Source organism: Leuresthes tenuis, unplaced genomic scaffold (assembly GCF_036924035.1).
Source record: "Leuresthes tenuis unplaced genomic scaffold, fLeuTen1.0.hap1 SCAF_23, whole genome shotgun sequence".
Taxonomy (NCBI): Eukaryota; Metazoa; Chordata; class Actinopteri; order Atheriniformes; family Atherinopsidae; genus Leuresthes; species Leuresthes tenuis.
This window is the reverse complement of record NW_027325377.1, coordinates 13,795,900-13,803,579: the sequence shown is the minus strand read 5'-3', so window position 1 is coordinate 13,803,579 and position 7,680 is coordinate 13,795,900. Positions and strand designations below refer to the sequence as shown.

Genomic DNA, 7,680 nt, shown 5'->3' with positions numbered 1-7,680 from the left:
CGAGATGGAAACTGGATAAAGGAGTGTGTTGAGAAGGTTCACCCATCACAGATCAAGTATGTCAACTGATAATTTGATTGGCATCACATAGATTTTACCTGAGCAGTTGAGTTTCTCCTGATTATTTCTGCCTTTGTATGTGACACACCAGACTGCATGTATGTATTTGAATTCTGCAAAAAAATATCATAGCACAAATTTTTTATATCTAAGTTATGTCAGGTATGATTGTTTTTTTGTTTGTTTTTTTAAAAAAGATTTTTTTTAACTGCAGGACTCATCTAAATGGTTGAAAAGCTTGATTTGAAGTTTCTTTTTTTTTTTTTACTTTAGTTAAAGACGGTCAAATGCAGCCATAACCTTTGGGTTTAAATTGCCTTAAAAACTGCATATTATTAGAAGTTGGAGCAGAATGACATCACGCACCCTTTAACGTTACGTTCAATTGCACTGTTTTACTCTCAGGTGAAACGAACTTGTAAAGATGGGTTGAATAAAAAGGGGAAAACCTGCTAACTGGGGCGATGGAGTCATGTTTTCGAGGTATTCTGAAAATGTGCTTGGTGTTGGCACATTTGCGGTAGTTAAAGGTCGGTAGAAATTGTTGACAGGGTGGTTTGTGTGTGTGAGAAGTGTTGCAGGTTGGACTGCACCGCAGCGGCAGCATCCAGCCGGTGAGATCAGATCAGCCCGGCGGGCGGCGCATTGCTACCTGGCTGGGAATCCTGTACGGCTTTTCCCACACAGAGTTTGAGAAGTGCTTTGGACTTCCTGGTACGGGACCATGGGTATTGTCTGCTCCAGTTTGCCCGGGGATGTATCAGAGATGTGAGCGAAGAGGACCCGTCGAGTTGCGAGCAAGGTGAGCTTTTCGTGAGTTGTTGGCTAATGTTGGAGCGGTGGGGAACTTGTCGAGCTCCTGAAATGCATCTGTCAGTGCAGACGGTAGCGTTGCTGCGGGGCTGAATGACGGTAGCTCAGTGACGGTTGCTTTTCAAAGTGAACTGGAACATGGCGCCGGGGCTTTTGGGGACTTTGTTGGACGTCCTTGTGAAATTATTCGGCTTGCTTTACGCATCCGAGAGTAGGTAAATGGTGTTTTATCATTAAAACTTTGAGCTTATTTGTATTCACCGAGGCCTACCTAGCCAAATCCTTCGCAGTTGAGCCGAGTCGATGGAACATCCGGTTCTATCCTACAAAATAAAACGACGAATTACTACGTTACTTTCATCGCAATTATCTTTTTTCCCATTTTTTAGATAATTATAAACAGGGTTAGGGTTGTCACTAGTGGTAATATAAGTGGCATTTCCAGAAATTAGCACTACCATTCATAGTACCGCTTGTATTGATGTTTTGTAAATGTTAATTTTGTTTCTTATCGAACATGTTTCAGCTTTGTATTTGTAGAAAAACAATGACTAGCAACCAAAATAAATTCCAAAATTTTCGATGATTATTAATAATGAGGAAAGAAAAACAACTCCTAAACCAAAGAGCTGGATTTCTCTAACGCTTTCAAAATGTGTTTTCGGACCGCAGCTGGGATTTTCTTTTGGCTATCAAAACGCTTTAATTCCGGTTATAGTTCTGCTAATTATTGCTGTCTTGATGCTGCCGAACCCCCGAGGCTGCCTCCCGCAACGGAATCAATGCGGACGGAGCACCAACCACAGCCTTCTGTTGGCAGCCCTGAGGCTCCTGATTGGCTGATGGACCCTGTCACTCATTTTGATGAGATCAGAGCTGCTCATTTCCCTTACAACGTTTAAATAAATTAAGGAGCTCAGTTGTTTACGAGGCAGAGCGATTGAATATTGGTACATAAACGTCGGTGTTTGGATGAGAGTTTTAGTAGTATTGTGCTTAATAAAGTTGGGCACTTCGATATATTTTTTATCTCACGAGAAAGGTGATTGAGTTACCTTTTGCAGCGAGGTACGTCAAGTTATTCGGAATAGGAAAAACGTACGTTAAACTAGTGTTGGACCCATTCTCAATCGTGCCGTAACTGAAATGGAAAGGTTGTGCTGAAAAACACATTGGAGTTAGTGTAAATTCATAGCAGGTGTATGTATTCTCACAGAATTATTTCAGTTTTATTTGGAAAACAACGGTAAGAAACCGTAATGTGAATGCTGCCATCTTGACAGTTGTGTGCGTCTCAATCCCTCCTATCCCACTTCAGGATAATGCGGCTTAACGCTGTCAGGAGCTTTACAATTTGAAAACAGAGGGCATATATAGAAGATAGTACGAGTCAAAGTCAACTGTATTTATGAAGAGCATTTAAAAGCAAACGCTCGTTGGCCAAAGTGCTGCACATTGGAAAAAAACTGACGTAAAAGACAAAAACTTTCAAGAAGAATTCAAAATAAAAGCAATGAAATTGTGGGAATACAATTTTTATTTTTTTTAAAGAATGTAACTCTCTTGGAGTTAAAAGCCAAGAAAAAGAAGTGTGTTCTAAGACCGAATGAAAAACATCAAGTGTCGAATGTGCTTTATAACTTTTGCCAAATGTGCAGGGGCACTTGTTACCATGATTTTGGGGCTACAACAGCAAAGGTCCGGGTTTTATCTGCAACTGATCAGAAGATCTGAGAGAAGACACATACGATTGTAAGAGGTCAGAAAGATGCAAAGGAAATCAATTCTAACAGATACGAGGAAGCAGTTAAGGGAAGCAAATATCTGGGAGATGTGCTCACACTTACGTATTTGTGTAAACAGGCAAGTTGCAGCATTCTGGACCAAAGGCAGATCTGGTTAACACCAAAATACAGAACATCATCCAGCTGGGATGCGATAAAAGCATGAATAAGCCTTTCAAAAATCATTGGACAATATAAAAGGCTTGTCGTTAGATCGCCTCCTCAGTTTGAATAAAACTATTTTTGATCTCGAGTTTCTCTTTCTCACATTTAAAATCGGTGTCTTAACATCGCACTCAAGGTCACTCCAGATCGAAATTCAAAGTACTGCTTCATTTCAGTTTTCTCCCTGTTTAAGCTCAAGAAGTTCAAGGACATCTGAGGCTTTGTACCTGAGAAAACACCCTTTGAACAAAGGCAAAGGCACTTAAATCCAATTGCCTTCAGCATAGCTGGAATGAAATACCGAATTTTCTGAGGATCGAACCAAGAAGGAGCATGTAAAGGGAAAATGACGATGAACTACTGTGACTTAAACTGTTTAAAGACCCAAAACATTGTGAGGTTTGATCCTCCTGCTGGACTGCAGTGTTAATTAAAGTGGAGGCTGAATAGATTCTCAGTATCGGATTAAACAACACAATCCGGCTTTTTTGTTATTGTTTCCATCCTCGGAAATATCCATTTCAGGGTGGTTTTCCCTGTACAGAGCTATTACCTTTTCAGTCTTCCAAATCTGTCTGCGATGAAATGAACTACATGCCTGGATGTGTCAGGGTCAGACTATTTGCTTTATCAGCTTATATTTAGAGCCATTGTGTCACTGCTGCGCTGCTACGTTGCATTTCTGGGATCAGCCCTTTCCCAGCTCTGATGAAAATAGAGATAGAAGGCAGAAAGCGGGATCAACATTCCAGTGAAAGGCAAGTCGCGCTACCACAGGGCTACCGCCAGTTCTACAGTTACTGCTTGTAAAGTAGCAGTTAAAACAATAAGCACAGAGAGTTAAAAAGCAGAGAGATTCAACACTGTGGACAAAAAGACCCTTTCACAAGTATTTCTGTTGTGAATATTTAAGCTGGAGCACAGCTCAAACATTTGTGCCTGTGCACATTTTTTTGGGGGAAAAAAAGGCATTCAAATACTTGATTCATGCAGATAAAACCCACACATGTGGGGCTCCACACAGAACTTTTGAGCAGTTAGGAATTCCGCCTCATCTCTAAGACATCCACTTTTTACTTGGAAGCATATATCATGCGCTCATCCGAGGTGCACATTTATTCATATTTTAGATCCCGGTAAACTGAGATGAAAACTGATAGAAATGATTCCACAGAATGCCAGACGACTTCTTTAACTGTACTGCTTTTTTGTTGTTTTTTTGGACCTGTCGGGGCTTCAACCTCAAACTTCACTGACCAACTCGTAAAACTTTCAGAGAGATCAGAAGTCAGAGAGCATCGTCTGCACAGATGACAGAGTTTCTCCCGCTTACAGATGGTCTGTAAAAGTTCCCTGCTCCAGCATTTTTAGGTTAAAGGTCTCCTGAGTCTCATTGCCACTCTGCTGCAGGTACATATTTTCAGCACTTGACCTTTTTTACACAAAAGCTCCAGCTGACTTTTATACTGTGTGGCATTTTACAGACCTACTATAAACACAAGGCTTCCTGCTAAACCCAGGTGAATTCATGTTTGGATGTTTAGATTGAGTAAGTGATTCACTTGTTGTTGCACCATTAGTTCTATGTGCCTCTGCAGGAGCTCAGTGTTTGTTATAGGTCCATTTATGAGCAAATGCTAGCTTAAAGTCAGCACCAGTTTTGATTGGTTTTAGCTTTAGAACCTTCTAAGATCCAGTTTTCTTTTCCCCCGGGCCTCTTTTTCCCCTGCATAAGCTGTTGTCTGAACCTTGTTGGAGTTTATTATTAATTTCTGCGGAGGAGCAGATACAGCAGACAGTAGATACCGGTTGTCTTTTCGCCACACTGCGGTGTTTCTTGGTTTCCCTGCAACACATTAACACGATAGTCTTTTTTTTTACTCTTATCATTGCTGCAACACCATAAAAATATAAAAAGGAATTTAAATCGAGAGCCACAATGACTTCCTCTTATTACAATGATACTTCGACTTCACGTCCACGTTGAAGCTCTGTTTTTATTTGTTGTCGTTTTGTGGGCCTGCGCCGGCCCACTTGTGTAACAGGCCAATTCTGAAAGACTCCCGGAAGGTCTGTCTTCTTGGCTTCTATTTTCAATGATTAGATTTAACATTTAGACAGACAGAGTGCAGCTTTTGTTCGTTCCTAAAAAAGGAAGAAAAGAAAAGGAGAAGACACAACATTCATCAGCGTCTCAGACTCTGACCAATCACAACAGGCGGCTGTGTTTTTTCACGTTGGCCAGTACCTGTTAAGTCAGTGCTAGCATATCACATTTCAAAGGTCGTTTAACAGAGAAGGATGGCTGAAAGAAAGGTGGGAGGGGAAAAAAAGGAACTTGTCTGATAAGTTGGTACTGCACAATTGGTATCGACTTATAAATACCTTTTTATTGCATTTTTATTTAGGCTTTTACAGTCAGTTTGTAGCTGTGTTGAATGCAGGCATCAGCAACAGGTTTAAAAATCAGGCACAGGCTCCAGAAAAAAATCGACATTTCAGGAACAACTTCGAATTTTACCCATTCGAGTATCCAGCGACTATTTTAACGCGTATTAATCGAGCCATCACTTCCATAAAGAGAATGAAAGGCCTTATCCAGAAAAATGTTCCGAGGCTGCAGTTGGGCACAGCTGTTGGACCTGTGGCTCAGTGACGAAGCGGAAATGGGGGAAAAAGCTTGCAGTCGTCAGGGTCAACAACCACAAATTAGTTAATCTTCTTCTCCTTTTGTCTTTCTGTCTGTGCTACAGCGTCTGTACAGAAACTGTTGAATAAATCTGTGTGTTTTCCTGCTGAAAGGGCAGGGTATTCACCAGGTCATCGCACGGCCTCCAAAACTTGTTCCATGGCAACAAAGCTTTTACTTGGTATCTGTCTTTCAGCCTCATACAGCACGTCTCTTTGTTGCGTTTTTATTACTTATCTTAACTCTGTTTCTTGCTTTGTGAGTGTGATTGAACAAACGTGCCACTGAAGTCCCTGAAAAAGGGAAAAAAAAACCTACCAAGCTACATTTCCAGGTTTCGAAGTTATTTATCTGGATTCTATTTAATCTCTCGCTTTGCTTTTCTTATTCCATCTTTCTGTGCGTCAGTTTTGACTGTTGAAATGTTGTTTTCCATGTGGCAGATGTTGCTAATGACAATAGGAAATGTATCAAAAGTTCTTATCACTGCTTATTCAAACACTGAATGATCAAGATTGAGTTGCTTGTGCATGGTTTCAGAATGATTTTCCTAAAGAGACTATAAATATATGGGAAAAGTTTCAGAAACAGGGTTGCGGTGAAGCTGCTTAAAGATCACTCGAGATCGGCATATATATATATATATATATATATATATATACATATATACAACAGGAGTGAACAGGGCATAGACAATACAGCCTCTAAATAAGGCATTATCTGTCTTTATTTCACCAATACTTTAAGACGAATGAATGAATGAACGCGTACTATTGCACTGTTCGCTCAGAGCTGTCGTGTTGTTGTTATTGGGGGCTATTGGGGAGCTTATCGGGGGCTTTCTACGCACGCGTCTAGTTGGATGATGTCGTTGACGCAATTCGCTACAGAAAACCCTTTGTCCAAAACCCTGAAGATATGAATGAAGATATTCATTATCTGAATTTATGTCAGTTTAAATTAAATGTTTAAAAGGATGATTGTGGAAGCTGCGTTTCCCTCTTTTGGCCTTTGTACGAAATCTCTCTTTCATGCGATGTCCGTGCGAGAGCAGCTCGACCTCTCAGCTGACGCATTTATTCATATTGTCCCTGACAATTTGGGATGGTGACCATCGAGCTGCAGCCAACAGATACTCAGATTGGTTTAGCTTCAAGAGCTGTTTGGCCTGCCTCTGTCGACGGTGCCTTTTTAAAGTTAATTCCTTAACATGTTATAGCTCACCTGTTCAATCCATGCAAGCGTCTCTAAAACCATGCACACATCGAGCAGAGCTGATGCTCTCATTTAGGCCTTATTAAGACAGAAAATTGGATGGAAAAGGTTGGAAAGTCTTTATTGCTCTTGATTTATGCAGGTTATGTGTAAGTGCTGGTCAGCTGAAATTCAATAAGGATTTCAGAATGCAGCGCAGCACAACTCGACTGACTCGGTAAGGCAGGCAGCTCACCCACATACCAGATGTAGACAACGTAAACCCACATGGACACAGGGTTTCTGCATTCCCTCACTGCCGTCCAGGCCTTGGCACAGAGCTGCGGCTGCTGCCCGTCTTTATTGGCTGCTGATCTCTGTTGGCTCAGTCCGCCGCTCTGCCTTTTAATGCCCGGCTTCAGAGCGGCAGCACACCCCACCAGATGCTGACTCTCCTGCTGGCCCTGTGTGCGTCGGATAGAGGGAAAGATGGAAAAACTGCAGTAGCTACCTGACTGCATCAGATGCAGCAAACACAGCCAATATGGAGGTTACAAAGACAGCCGGCTGCTTGTTTTCTGTTGGGAATCTGGTCAGTTTGGACTGTTATGTCAGTGGGTAGTTGAGTCACTTCAGAGAAGCCTGTCCTGTGTGGTTACTCTTTAACGCATCATAACATCTGTTTCACATCCGTCAGAGTTGCTGGCCTGCTGAGTTTACAACACACAACAAAAAAGATGTTGTGGTCTGAATGCGGTTTATAAATGTTAAACCTCCAATACAGCTGTAAGTTGTACCACACTTGGTTTTGAAACTTGTTAGTTTGGTCCTCAATTAAAACTTTATGGTGGCTGTGGTGGTGTAGGAAAATTTTAAAGTCGAATCTCTTCCAAGTTAATCACTTTCTGGTGTAATTCAAAGATATTGGACAGTATCTGAGTCAGCTTGATGTTTGTGTTGGAGCAGAAATGTCCA

General features: G+C 41.4%; 1 protein-coding gene across 1 annotated transcript in view; it reads left to right on the top strand.

Annotated features, from left to right (window-relative positions):
- Positions 1-660: 660 nt before the first annotated feature.
- usp6nl (USP6 N-terminal like) overlaps positions 661-7,680 on the top strand; it is a 79,929-nt gene continuing 72,909 nt past the window's right edge. The window contains exon 1 of the mRNA XM_072377940.1: positions 661-862. The gene's annotated coding sequence lies outside the window, so the exon portion shown is untranslated. The remainder of the gene's footprint in view (positions 863-7,680) is intronic.